At 31.3% G+C, this 15,496-nt stretch overlaps 1 long non-coding RNA gene across 3 annotated transcripts; it reads left to right on the forward strand.

The window, feature by feature from the left end:
• Positions 1-1,826: 1,826 nt before the first annotated feature.
• On the forward strand, positions 1,827-3,696 carry LOC104901961 (uncharacterized). Of its 3 annotated transcripts, none has more exons than XR_008967449.1 (4): positions 1,827-2,039; positions 2,145-2,458; positions 2,656-2,967; positions 3,154-3,696. It is a non-coding gene; the product is annotated as an uncharacterized LOC104901961 (long non-coding RNA). The 3 variants fall into 3 exon arrangements; XR_007269265.2 differs by having other exon boundaries at positions 1,829-2,039; positions 2,656-2,738; positions 2,831-3,696; XR_007269264.2 differs by having other exon boundaries at positions 1,830-2,039; positions 2,656-3,696.
• The last annotated feature ends 11,800 nt before the right edge of the window (positions 3,697-15,496 follow it).

Below are 15,496 nucleotides of genomic sequence, written 5' to 3' on the forward strand. Positions count from 1 at the left end.
AATATACTTCCCCCGTTTAGAAATAGTTGCATCGTTTCATGTTTCATGCTTGTCGATACGTGGTTTCAAACGTTAATATTTTCAATTATCAATGAGTAATAATTATAAAAGTTAATATTAAAAAATATATACATTGAAACGAATCTAACAAGATCTCATATGACTACGTTTTTCCTAAAATATAAATCACCAAAGATAATCAAAGATGTGAATAGTAAACACTATACAAATAGTGCAACTATTTCTAAACGGAGGAAGTATAATTCTCCTATGAAGAATAATCTATACCTATATATTTTCATTCACAATTACCTAGAGCTAAAAAGAAATTAAACAATGAACATTATTGCAAAATAAACAAGTTTTTTTTATCCGGGCTATGCCCTGAATAATTATAATTTCAATGTATTAATATTTTACTTAAAAACTATAACACCAAATATTACTTTAAAATTATAACACCGTACATTAGTCATGGGATTAAATTTTATACCATGTACTTTTAAAGGAAACATTCTAAGAAATAGTACCACGTAACACAGCTTCTCAAGATCTTATCCCACTAACAGTCAACTTTTTAAAGAAAAAATTCATTACTCAAAAATCAAACAATTCTGATTTATAAAAAATGTTAGATAATGCATTGACTTCTCTTGAGTCTTGAGTCTTGAGTCGAGTTCACCGGAAATTATGGGTTAGAAAAATTGATAAACTCCATTATGGTTGTATTCTTTTAGAGATTCTAGAAGATCGAGATTTTTGATATTTTTATCAAAGAGAAATAAACATTAGAAATGTAGAAATATTGAATCTGATTTTTACTTGAACATCCTGACTTTTCTTTTCGTTTCTGGTTCCTTTATTTTTTCCTGAATGCTGATGCAATTATTGTGTCTTATTAGTACAATTCAAAGCACTAATGTATTTTTTTTAAGAGTATACTGAGTTGGGAATTCCACCCATATTGAAAAAATAGAGAGAATGACTAAATCTATACTAATATATTACAAAAATAGAGAGAATGACTAAATCTATACTAATATATTAAAAGGCGTTCCTAAGCGTGAAACGGTGCCACGTGGTGCTCTTTTTAAAGTATTTTACTCCACGTAATCCACATACAATAACAAACTAGAAATTGCATAGCACAAGGTTTGATCCCATGACCGCAAGGTTATATATTAAAGTCTTAACCACTCGACCAAGTGATATTTAATGTTATTATTTTAAAGTACAATATTAATAAATGAAAATTTTCTTACCCGGGGCATAGCCCGGGCCTAAAAACTAATCTATATATATATCTAAAGTAAAATCCTTGAGGCCACGTGTCGTTCAGTTAGCCATTTCAATCCCACGTGGCATGACGTGGCATGCTCCGTTGATCAGTATTCCTCGAAGCTCAATGAGAGTGTCCACGTGTCACACGGATCAAATTCCCATAATCATGCATATCCCTTCCCTTAATCACGTATATAATTGATTCAGTAATCTATATAATTGACGTCAATTACGGATTTTAATTGACACGTAATCTATATAATTAAGGAAACAGTAGCATGCTCCATTGTTTATAAGCTCAATGAGATAGTCCATGTGGCAATGATCTCATTTTGAACAATTTCGGACAAATTAGGAGATTAATTTCCTGAAATTATGCCTCTTAATTGAGATTTTAATTGTTGTATTTTAAGAAACACGGATTATTACTGTTTACATCACGATGCAAATTAAGATTTTCCATGATTTTAGACAAATCTTCTCCTTACGGTGCAAAAGATTTTCCATGATTTTAGGCAAATCTTCTACTTAAATCACGGTGCAAAAGATAATCTTCTCCAATTTGCAACTGTGAACATTTTATTACAAACTTTTATGTGCTTTTTGAACTAAAAAAAAAGAGAAGGGGAGAGAGAGATGGAGAAATAGAAACATCACCATACTCTATTTTACCAGCAATTCTGAATCGAAGAAGTAAAGAACATAATCGTAATGTCAAACTCGAAGAACGCTATCTTCTAGGACTCAACAACACAAAGGTCTGCCTTTATTAGGTTGCTCATTTTGGTAAAATGGTCTCTGTATCATGTTTGATTTACTATGAATCTCTCTCTTTTCCTTTACCGTGTTGTATTAAATGACAGATATGGAGAACATATGGGTCTAGGAGGGAAGTGACAACAGTATCCATGTCGTCAGTAGTGAATCACATACCTGCAGCTCCTATACTCATTCCAGAAGGACCTTGGAAACAGGTGACTGGAAATTTGTGTTCGATCTTTTTATCCATGTTTTTCACAATTGTTTTTCTGGTGCATAATTTTTGAATTGTAATTGCTGTTTTTGTTTTATGTATCATCTTTGGAGGTGTAGGTGTAAGAAAAATCTAGACGTGGAAGTGGAGAGAGAGATTACAAGGTATTCTCATGGTGAAGGTAGCTCAATTTGTTTTATCAAGGTAACTAACTCTATATTACATTACATTACAGTAAGCTATTAGTATATCTTCTTTGTTTTTAGTTTTGATTTTGCTACATCTGCTTCGCAATGCATAATAAAAAAATTTATAACTAGAAATTTTTACGTAATCTTATACATTTATTTTTATGTATAATTACAATTTAGAAATATAAACTGACTTGCCAACAATTGTAGTTTCAGGTGGTGTAAACATGCTGCTGGAACTTTTGCTAAAGATTAAAGTGCCCATCTTTGGAGCAGTCTCATATCTGTCAATGGTTGTTCTTCTCAGTTGTGCTTTCTTTTATGACATATTCCTATCAGAAATATTGTGCTTAATTTCTTGAGAACTAACTATGCCAAAAAACAGAGGAGAGAGAAAAAAGAGATACAGAGGATCAAAGAAAGAGAGAGATCCAACGACTATGGGTGAGACCTTGAGAGCTAAGGGAAGCATTAACTGGGTGTTTTTTTCTTAAACAACTCACAAAATTATTTAATTTTCTGGTGAGTTTTTGTTGTTTCATTTTTTGATTCTTTTTTTTGTATTTGATCATGTTTGTTGACTGCTAAAATGAGGAGCTAATATGTTTTTTTTTTTTGATTTGGTGTTATGTATAATTATGAACGTTGTTGTCGTTTCATGATTTTAAGATTTAGAGTGTCACAATTTATGCCTGGATTCATTTTGAGTCAATTGTGTTTAATGGGATTTGATGGAATGTGGAGGAGAGTTGAAGGAGTAAATAGGAGGTGACTGGGATTTGATGATCCAAGAAGCATGTTACTGCTGTCAAGGAAAGTTGTTCATCTCCCCGCTTACCATGCCACATTATCCTTGGTAATGCTTTTTTGTGATTAACAGGAATACAGGATACCTCTCTGACTTTAATTTTAATTTACTTTGCGGAGGAAGAATTTCATATGCAGCAGCAGCATCTTCCTCCTTTTTATCATTTTTCCGGCATATCTGCTTACTCTGTAGCATGGGAAGCCTAGCACATTTCCTTCGTTCAGGTACTGCGGCGTCAAGAATAATGATTTCTGCAAGTAGTATTATGTATGAAAAACGACATTATATAGCTAATTGTTTTATAGAGAACGGAGTGTATATTGATATTATTGTCACCTCATGGCTTATTTCTTTTTGTTAGTAAAGTCACCAAAGTCAATAATAATGTATAACAGTATAAGCAAACACTTAATTATATTGTCAGACTTGATCGTTTCATTGCATTTGTTCTTCTTATCGCAATCCGTATATAGAGATGTTCATAGAATCATATTCACTGACTCACTGGTGTGCATAAGAAAGAGGGAAGATTTTTGCACCAAACTAAAGTATAAGAGAACCTCTTAATTTAAAGTCTTGCTTTTCCCTAAAAAATACAAAAATCTATTGTTTTCATAGTGTATCTGGAGGAAGCTTTCACTACTCACTAGACCAATACTCTATACTAATGAAAGAGGGAAGCCTATTGACTTTAAAAAACATATTGAATGTTGTTTGATGGAGAAAGAAGGGTGGAAGCAGAAAGAAATTTGGATATTAATTTGTATATTAATTTGAACATATCCAACTAAAATTTTGGAAAAAGCTACTTAAGACGTGGGACTAAACAAGCACATAATTTGTACTTCAATAGTTTTTTTTTGTAACGGGTACTATCACAATAAATATTACGTTATCCCTCATTCAAATTCCCGGATCCGCTCTTAATCCTCGAGATTTGTAGACCAGCTTTTTCACTTTTGGTTTTGAACTTTTGTGGAACAAAGGTCGAGCTATTGTAATTGATATAACAGATAATAAAAGAGAAAATAGAAACAAGTATCACCAGAGCATTATAGCTATTGTAATTGATATATCTCAACCATTGATAAGGTTGACTTTAGATTTATCAGACATATAATACTACGATTGATAAATTTTCCAAATTTGAATCAGTATAAACATCAATATCATCTTCTGATCAATAATCACATCTCTCCCCTAATTTGAAGGACAGTAATCATCCATCGCTTGATTTTGTTTGGCAATTATCAATGGAGGTTGAAAGGTGATTGTAGGAATCACAATTCACAAAAAGAGAAACTAACTAATACCGGCTTTCTACAATGATAAGCAAAACAATTTGTAATTAGGTACATCAAAAGAGAGAAAAAATCGTGGAAATTAGTTATAATGTTGAAGTAAATTAGATCTACAAAAAATTACAATAAAAATGGAAGGTATAAATCTAAGACTTTAAATGGATGGTTGTGCTGTAAAACTTATGATAGTTAGGGTATGTTCTCCTCAACTTATTTTCAGTCCAGTTCGATTCAGTTCAATTCGGTTGTAAATAGTTCAGTTAAGTTCCAATGCACCTTCTAAATTGAGTATTTACAAATTTATAGATTAGGCTGCATTTAGGACTTGGTATACACTCTAATGCACCTTCTAAATTGAGTATTTATAAATTTATAATAAATGGTATTGTGAGATATGCATAATTATATTAGTACTCAATTTTTTCCCCATTAGTCAAATTAACACATATGCTATCACATTATATGAGGCATTGATTAAGTTATTACAATTGTATAAATCTCTGCAACATTTGGTGAATCATTCATATTTTGTTGCTTCATTATTAGTCTATTACCCCATTCCAGAAAAATTTTGTGTCAACATTTCATAGTTTGTTGCTTTTTTATCTTCACATTCCTATTCCATAAATCAAGTATAAAATAATGAAAAACAACCCTTAGAATCTATCATTCCTTTCCAATAAGATAAGTATATTCTAGAAATGATAGTAATTGCATATCAGTTTTGATAACGATATTGAGTGGCTCTTCTACACTTCATCATATGTAAATAAAACATGTGTATAATAATTTGAAAAAGAATTGCTATAAAAAATTTTAGGTTATGTAATATGCAAGTTGCAATATCGAGAACTAAACACAACATAATATGCCTAAAAGTTTCTATATATTGTTTAACAAAGTATTACCATCAAGACGTGATATAGTAGCTAACGAACGCAAAAACCCTTTGAATGAATGAAGTGTACTCTACCGAATTCCTATATACAATCATATTTTTGGGGTTACAGAATCATAGTACAACATTGAAAGTTCATACAATGATCGTATATAGGAATTCAAGTATGGATGCATCACGTACTTCAATTTTAAATGTATTTTGGTGAAGAGTCAGTTAGGTTTAGGAGAATTCAGGTTGAGAGAACGCACCCTAAATTTTAAAGCATTTATGATATGGTGAATCATATGATACATTATCAATCACGAAAATCATGAAAAATATCATGAAAGATGACCATAAATTTTTGGGGAGAGTTCATGTTGTAGAGAGAAAACACTTGGAAAGTGTATTATGTATATTATACATACACATATTTTCATGGGTAAAAGTATAATTATGTCTTACAATTATATAATCCAGAAAATATTATCTGTTAATTAATCTTCTACAAAAAAAATGAATATATTAAATGTTCATATAATAAAATTGGGTTAAATCATATTGAGCATTGAATAAAATGTGTGTGTGGGGTGGGGGGGGTGTGTGTGGGTTAATATACTATGACTAAAATTTCGGGTCTAAGTTGCATAATTTGTAAAAGAGGGAGAGCTTAACTTGCCATATGAAAGATTGTCGTTAAATTTGTTTGGCGAAAGTTAACATTATGATAGCGAAAAAAGGTGGCAATGTAAGTATGCATATTTTTTGTAGGTAAAGGTATAGTTATATGTAATACAATTATTATAATTTTTTCAAATGTAAAGAAATTTTCAAAGGAAAAATTCACATGAATAATCCGAACTATTGGCAATCTTCCCATATTAATCCCAATTATGGATTATTCTAGTATAATCCTAACTATATGGGGTATCTTCTCCTAATGAGCTGTAACCTGAAGAAACCGGTTAAGCAAGTTACTTAAGGCATGTGTCTTGCATACATTGGTTCCTATAATTTTTTTGAAAGATAATAACCACTTCACCACGCACCAGCACCACCACCGCACCAGCATCACACACCAACCCCACGCACCACCAGCACAACACCACCACCGCACCACCACCAGCACCACACACCGACACCACCACCACCGCCACACCCTTCGAACCCCCTAGCCACCATCAGAACCACCACCTACCGCCGCACTCCTACAAATCAACCCCACCCCATCGAACCCATAACCCCCACAGAACCACCACCTCTAATCGACCCAAATCAACCCCAAACAACCCACCCATTCAAATCGCACCACCTCCACCTTCAAGTCGCACCACCACCACCTTCAAACCACCACCACCTTCAAACCACCCCCACCCCCATCGAACCCACAAACCGCCACCCCATCCCGTCAAATCGCACCCCCACACAGCCCACCGTCGAACCCATTCGAACCCCAATCTCGCCCACCGTCGAACCCATTCAAACCCCACAATCACATCATCGCAACCCCAGCCACCCCCGAAAACCCATTCGAACCCCAACCCCAAAACCCATTCAAACCCATTCAGAAACAAAAAGAAGAAGAAGAGAGGAGGTCTGTGGTGGTGCCGGTGGTGACGCGAGGGAGGAGAGAGAGTGGGGAGGAGTGCCGGTTTGGTGGTGGTGGCGGAGTTTGTTGGCGTGATACTATAGTGGAGTTAGTGTATGGGTTAGGAAGGGGAATAAATGGTTGTGAGGGGGCATGTGACTAGGGGTCGGGGGTAGTTTTCAGGTGAACGGAAGTGTTTTTCGAGGTGGTGGGGTTGGTTTTGAGGTTGATGAGGTGGTGGTTTTCGGGAAGAATAGGATGATTTCCATATTGGTGGTGGTGTTTTATAGGGTGGGTGGGTGTACTGTTGGTGTTTATAGGGTGGGTGGGTGTACCGGTGGTGTTTCAATGGATGAAAGTGATGGTCAGTAGAACAGAAAGGAAGAGAGAAAGAAATAAAAAAGAAAAATACGAAAATCTTAAAATTTAACCTGTTTAACAGGTTGTAGGTCATCAGGGTTCAATTTAGGAAGGTCCTTCAATAGTTAGGATTATACTAGAATAATCCGTAATTGGGATTAATATTGAAACACTAGCCATAGTTCGGATTATCTATGTGAATTTTTCCATTTTCAAATGTAAAGAAATGGGTTGGTTATTCTATTGACACTTATCGAATCGTATTGATCATACCATAAATTTAAATATTGACAAATTCAAACTTGGCGTGTTAAATTTATTTAACACCTATATATTCAGATCATGATTTTTATAGTGGAACTAAATAAATGTCTATAATAACCCTTTGTTCTAGAGATAGGTGATAGGTGAATGTCAAGTATAAATTGAAGTCAATATTTTTGTTCAATTTGAAGTTTATTGTATGATTAGTGGGGTGGCTATGGGAATAAAGTTAAAGGAATGATGGTGGTTTCTATTTAAGGTTGGTTTACATTGAGTAGGGCAAAACAATATGAAAAATAATATATGCTAAATTCTAATTTTACTAAGTTGCATAATAGAGGTGTGGTTTAGTGTGCATTTTGGTCGAGTAGGACCACTTTCTATTAGTAATTTATGATAGTTATGGTAATCATAATTATTTATGTTATTCTCTTATAATTCTTTAAAGAAAAACCATAATTTTGTTTGAGTAAAATTAATGACTTTAAAATAACATGGATTATACAAATAATGACATCAACGTGATGTATTTATCTCATGTCGTTTGAGTTTTTTTTTTATTGCACGGGCTATCTCATCCCGTGCATTTTTATTAAACGTAAATTATGAATTATTTAATTTTCTACAAAACAAGTCATATTTTCTACCAATGGGTAGCGTATTTCTTCTACCAAATTTGGTTAATTGTGGTACATGGATAATCGAACATTCATCTTCGAGGTCATAGACATGTTCAAGCTAAGGGGCTCCAAATAAAAGGAGATTACACTACTAAAATGAGAATAAAAAAAGATGGAAAAACAACCAATCAGGTGGTGGCAAGGACACGGGGTGGCTCAAGGAGCCAGTACCAAAGGAAATCTATCACGTTACTGTTTTAGCCGGGGAAAGGAAAATGATCCTATATCAACTATATATATATAGTAGAAAACATATATTTGGTATTTCCTAGAGAATCATTTAAAGGGGGTCTGAGTATGTCAAGGAAAGGGGAGTAGTATGGTATTTATACCCCGTATGACACTCATTCTGTGAAATGGAACAAAATTTCCCTTGAATTGTGTTTTGCAATGATTATAAATAAAAGTCAAAGATATCCCTATCACATATGGGTTTGTATCTCCCAAGTTCGGTTTTCAGTCATAGCCAATTTTATGTGGTCATTTCTAAAGTCACAGGTAGAAAGTGTATAATAATACTGATTTGTGAGAAATTGATCACGCATATAATTGATTTGATATTGAATTAAATTAGGAAATCAGTAAGATTCATAATCAAATTGATCCGTAATCAATATAATTAAGGAAACAATTATTAGTATATTAATGTGATTGACGTTAATTATGGTTACAATTACGTAAATAAAATCTTAAATTGATATGTTTTTGGCCGAAATTTTTAGTTGTCATATTGGTATATTCGAAAATTTTACTCAGCAACTAAACATGGCAAGTAATTTAAATTATCAATCAATCTTAATTATTGCCTTCGTTAATGGTAATTGTCAATCAATCACTTAATTTATATTAGTATCCGAAATTAATAAAAAATTATTAACATGGTAATAAAATTAAGATATCAATCAATCAATATTTATGCTAATTTTCAATCAACCATAATTTTAGGTGATTTATGACTTTAATTAGGCAATTAGTATCCTTAAATCTTTATGAATTTAAATCACTACTAAATCATTGACATTTTCTATTTAATTGATTGATATTACAATCGTAGTTTAGGGGTAAGAGATCCAAAATGTCAATCAAGTCAATCATATATATTTTTGGAATTAGGAAAAAAATCAATTAAATGTACAATATTACAAGTATAAATATAGACCATGTCATAGCTCACCATTACTCCAAAACGTGCCCTACTCCAAAATCATGCATTGAGTTATACGTAAGCTTTGGATATTATAGAGTAGGGAGATCTTTTTTTCTTCAATATCATATGTATACAAAAGCCCATATTTTTAATTGGAGCACCAACTACACCACAATACCATAGTAGTAACGCAAACAAAGCAGCATCAACGTAAGAGGCTAAAGAAAGAGTTACGGCTGAAGTTGATGATTCGAAGCTCATATGTACATGTTGTTGTGCTAATCATTTTTTTTATGGTTTCTAAAGATTACATATATGAAACGTTTTTTCCATGGGTGATGATGTACAAGTCATATTGGTGATCTATTAATAAGTGATGATATATAAACATTTCATATATTGGTGATGATGTACGTACAAAAAAATCAGCTTATTTATTTACGCTAATTTAACAATTGATACTAAAGTAAATTTAAATATGCATATCCAATCTAATTGATGATAATGGTAGCTCTATGATTCACATGTATTTTCTCCCTTCATGATCGTCCATTTGCTTGATTCATTATTCGATATAGTTTAGGTAGGTGCAGTTTCAAATTTGTGAAGATTTATTACTTAGGTTAGGTCATTAAGTTAGTAGTAGTAGGGAATAGGGATGGGGCATTAGTGCAGAAATCTGAAATCACGCTTCACGCATACAACATACTCCGAAAATTAATATTCTTCCTCTTCATTCATCGGTTTTCACGCACAACCATTCCAACCTTCCATTTTTTTTTCAACTTTCTAATTTCTTCCATCAATATCTTTCCTTATTTCCGAAAATCAAACAATGAATTCTTTGATTTGTTTTGATTCTCCATGAAAAATTATATTCTTTTTGTCTTACCCAAAATAATTTTGACGGAAAAAAAATTAGTTTTACCAAAAGTGAGATTGCCATTCATAATTAATGGCGAGGAGCAATTAATCTCAATTTCTCCTAATTTATTCTCATCAAACGGTTAATTTTTGAGCAAATTCTATATAAAGGAGTAATAATCTTGAAGTTTCTCCCATTATCTCCATCCCAATTCGCAATTCAAGTAAGCACTATTACGTTTATTTTTTTTTCCAAAGTTTGCTTCATTATACTTTGATTTAATTCATAAATTGTTAAAAGCTTAAGTTGTTTATAATTCTATCTTGAATGTAATTTATTTTCATGACTACTTTTTTTAGTTGTAGATTAATGTTCATTTTTGTAAAAGAAATAATAATATAAATCATAAGTCGTTTATTAAGATTTTGGTACTGATGTGTTTTGAGATGTCAGATATGGCCAACATCATGTGAAGTAAAATGGTACTGCAATTTTGCAAATATTAAATATAAGATTGGGGAGACAGGGATAGGAAATCACTGATGTTGAAGGCCTATAGCAAGCTTAATATATATGGTCCATTATTAATTAAGTTAGCATTAAGCTTAGATGATTTTAATTTTTGCTGAATTTTTGTTCAGTGTTATTTTATACGGAGTATGTTTAGTTTTCATGTTACTTTAATTTTAACCTCTATGTTTAACTTTATGTCGTTTTGAAGCAAAAAATGTTGAAGTGAGCAGAGGAAACAAAGTGTTTGGAAAGCACAAATGTTAATTTATTTATTTTATATAGTTGTTAAATTGTTTCAATCATACTCTAATAGGAGTATATATTAAGGATAAACATATTAGTGTATATAGTGTAATTGTTTGCCATAATGTAGAAGGGATAATCAAATTCTAATAGGAAGTAACAATAAACGCGATTTTTTTGGTGTGATTTTTAGTAGAATAATTTAAATTGTGATATAAATAATATCTATAACTTTGTAGAATATAACACCAACTACAAAAAGACACTAGATGTAATTAAGTATACAGTAAAATACTATAAATACTCAAGCATATCGGAATATTAAAGTTTTGTGTGCAACCTACAGTGGAGTATAGCAATATGTTCAAAATGAATATATTTTTTCAACAAAGTAATAATAACAAACTTTAAAAATAATTTTGGTGAAAATACTACTCTCACTATTTTCTTTTGTCGTTCCTATTTTGTATTCGAAAAAGCCAATATAACTTAAAAAATGGGAAAGATTTCATTATTTTAAATAAAATAAAATAAATAATATAAGCCTTTGAGTTAATCTGATAGGCAACCAATAACACAAAAAAGTTTGAGAGGTAAAAGATTAAGTACTTATCATTAGTGTGAACAAATTTGTTGGAGTTTAAAATTAATGGAGATTTAAGTCATAAAATTACATTATGTATGAAAAGATTTAGAATAGGAATAACATATTGAAAGTTCCCGACAGGGAATATATAATCAACAAAATAATATGGAGAGAGTATTATACTTATTATTTGAAATAAGTCATAAGTCAAAATAGTGTAACACATTTAGTGGCGGATCCATAATTTTGCAGCTGGTGAGTCACCACCGTCCATAACAAAATGTCACTTAATAATCAATGCATGAATTCAAAATTTCATAAAAGTTTCACTCTGGAAGTAATACTCCAATCTAATTTTTCGATATTTAAACCATATTCATGAAAAATATGTTTTCATTTAAAATCACCACTTTCTATTAGTAAGTTATGATAGTTATGGTAATCATAACTCTTTATGTTATTCGCTTATAATTCTTTAAAAAAAAACCTTATTTTTGCTTGAGTAAAATTAATGACTTTAAAATAACATGGATTATACAAAAATGACATCAACGTGATGTATTTATCTCATGTTGTTTGAGTTTTTTTTTATTATACGGACTATCTCATATCGTGCATTTTATTAAACGTAAATTATGAATTATTTAATTTTCTACAAAAACAAATCATATTTTGTACCAATGGGTAGCGTATTTCTTCTACTAAATTTGGTTAATTGTGGTACATGGATAATCGATCATTCATCTTCGAGGTCATAGACATGTTCAAGGTAAAAGGCTCCAAATAAAAGGAGACTACACTACTAAATGAGAATAAAAAGATGGAAAAACAACCAATCAGGCGGTGGCAAGGACACGGGGTGGATCAACCGCTCAAGGAGCCAGCAACAAGAAAATCACTCGCATTATTTTTTTAGCTCGTGAAAGGGAAATGATCATATATCAACTATATATAGTAGAAAACATATATTTGGTATTTCCTAGAGAATCATTTAAAGGGGGCCTGAGTGTCAAGGAAAGGGGAATAATATGGTATTTATACCCCATATGACACTCATTATGTCAAATGGAACAAGATTTCCATTGAATTGTGTTTTGCAATGACTATAAATAAAAGTCAAAGATAACCCTATCACATATGGGTTTGTATCTCCCAAATTCGGTTTTCAGCCATAACCAATTTCATGTGGTCATTTCTAAAGTCACGGGTAGAAAGTATATAATAATAATGATTTGTGAGAAAGAACATGATATGTCTAATAGTACATCTAATGACATATATAATAGTCTTCTACAACCTAAGAGTGTCATGTATTTGCAAAACAATTTCATAATTAAATAAAGGAGCCTTTTTTGTCTTTCTGTGTAAAGTGCATTATTGATGCTTTGTTTTTGATCCGATATGTATAAGATTATTTTGTATTTCAATACATCGTTCAAAGTTTATTAATTTAATATGGTATAGAGGTTAAACTCATTTGAGTTTCGAGTAGTACATAAGCCTATATTAAATCGAGTAGACGTAGAGAATTTTTTGTATGCTTTTACTGTAGTTGGTATATAAATTTGTCTTATTAAGCAAATCACTTCCCGTGCATTTTTGCACGGGTCCCAAAACTAGTTCCATTATAAAATAGAGAGAAAATGAGTAACATTTGTGGGTTACTCTACTTATTACCAATTAATTTTAGGATCTCCATTTTTACTTTTGCACTTATTCAGATACTCTACTTAACCATATTTTTCTACATAAGTATAAAAACCAATGTTGACATATAAGATGTTGGATTTTTCTAAATGTATATTATCAAAATATTATTTTTTTATATTTTTTTTGTAAAGAATAATTAGAGATATAAATGATCAAGGATGTAAATTGACAAATGTGTAAGTCAAAATAAAGAATTATCTGCAAAGGAGGGGGGTATTTTATGATACATGCAAAACTAATTAGATAAAACTCTTGGTTCGATTGCAAATATTGGTTGTAATTTAAGAGTAATTTTTTATTTATTAATATAGCATAGTACTTTTATACAATTTGGAAATGGAACTAGTTGCCTTCATCCGTTTTTTTTAATCTACATATTTTCTTTTTTGATTTGTTTCTTTTTAATTTACAATATTGTTGCATCTTCTATTATTGGTAACATGTTCCGTCTATTTTCTCTTCTTTTTTCCACCCATATCATTCACTTTTTAATATTTTAACTCAGTTTTCTGTGTCTCTCTCCACTTTTTCTGTTTCTCTCTCATATATTTGTATTTTCTCCTTATTTTTCTCCAAAAATGAAGTGAGTTAACTAAATAGAAACTGAGAAAGTAAGCCATATTGTTATATTGACTAGTTAAAAAGAACCTTCATAAATCAAAGGAAAAATTGTCAAAAGTAATCTCAAGTTTGGGCCATCTTCCACCATTAATCCCATTTTTCTTTTATTTGAGAATAATCCTAAGTTGTGATGCTATCTTCTCATATTGGTCTTCTTCCTTTGATGACTTGCTTAACAGGTAAAAATGTCATGGGATCCACTATCTTTTTTCTTTTTTTCAATGTTGATCCATTTCCGTTGAAAAAAAGGAAAAAAAAAAGGAAGAACAAGTGCTCACTTGAATAAAAAAATAAATAGTAATGTAATAAAATTATATAAAAAAAAAGATCTAACAACAAATTAAACTCACGCATAAACTTCTAAATTTGTGGCCTCGTGCAATCATTATCAAACTCATAAATTTCGAAAATTCAAACCAACAAAGAGTTATAATTAAAAATGAAAACAAAAACATAAAATATAATTTAAATTATAAAAAACTTAATTAAACCAAAATAGATATAGTTAAAAATAAATAAAATTTATCAATTTTTACCTACTAAAAGTAGATTATCTTGGAGTTGAACCAATATTGGAAGATAACATGCGAACTTGGAATTTTTCAGGAAAAAACGATACTTGAGATTAATGGTGAAATACGCTTCAAACTTCGGATTATTTTTGAACAATTTTTCCTGAATGAAAATGTTGTTTTCTTCATAGTGTGTGGTGAATGGTGAGACAGACAAAAAAAAGGGCCAACTCGACCTACAACTTGCATTGTTCTTGCTTCTTCACAGTTCCTCTATAACCCCTTTCAATTTTTCTTTTGTTTATTCTCCAGTTGATTTATCAAATGGGGGAGAAAAATATAATACATCCAACCAATCAACTTAAAAAAACCAAACATTGTACCTCTGTCTCTAATCTATATGTAATATGAAATTTATCATCAGAAATAATGGAAATAATATCTATATTTACTTTCCACTTGTCAACACTCACTTTAAATATAATTATGTTTCTTAGATGACATATTTTCCTCAAATACAAAATATATCTTTTTTACTTTAGAGTAATGATGATTGATATATATCAAAGAAAAAAGATATTTACCAACGAAATTAGGAAAAAAAAAAAGGACTTCCCACAAAAAGAGAAAAAGAAACTGAAAGAAGAGGCGTTGGCCTTAATATTTTTACGGAATTTTCAATGCCCTGCCTGGTAAGACATTTACCATGTTAACATATTTGTAACTTACAAAAAAAAGAGAGAGAATGTTAGAGAGAGAAAGTGAGAGAGAGCGTCAGAGTGAACTCCCAACCAACGCAGAGAAATGGATCCCAGTTGGAAAGAAAAAATCACCAAAACCTCCTTCAACCTCCCCTCAAGCCATGAGAACCATCTTCATTGCCCAACTCCCTCAAGACACCAGAACTTCAGACATAGCAGGACTTTTCCAAAAGTTTGGCAAAATTACCAACATAGTCATCCTTCCCATCCTA

This window comes from Beta vulgaris, chromosome 8 (assembly GCF_026745355.1).
Source record: "Beta vulgaris subsp. vulgaris cultivar EL10 chromosome 8, EL10.2, whole genome shotgun sequence".
Lineage (NCBI taxonomy): Eukaryota > Viridiplantae > Streptophyta > Magnoliopsida > Caryophyllales > Amaranthaceae > Beta > Beta vulgaris.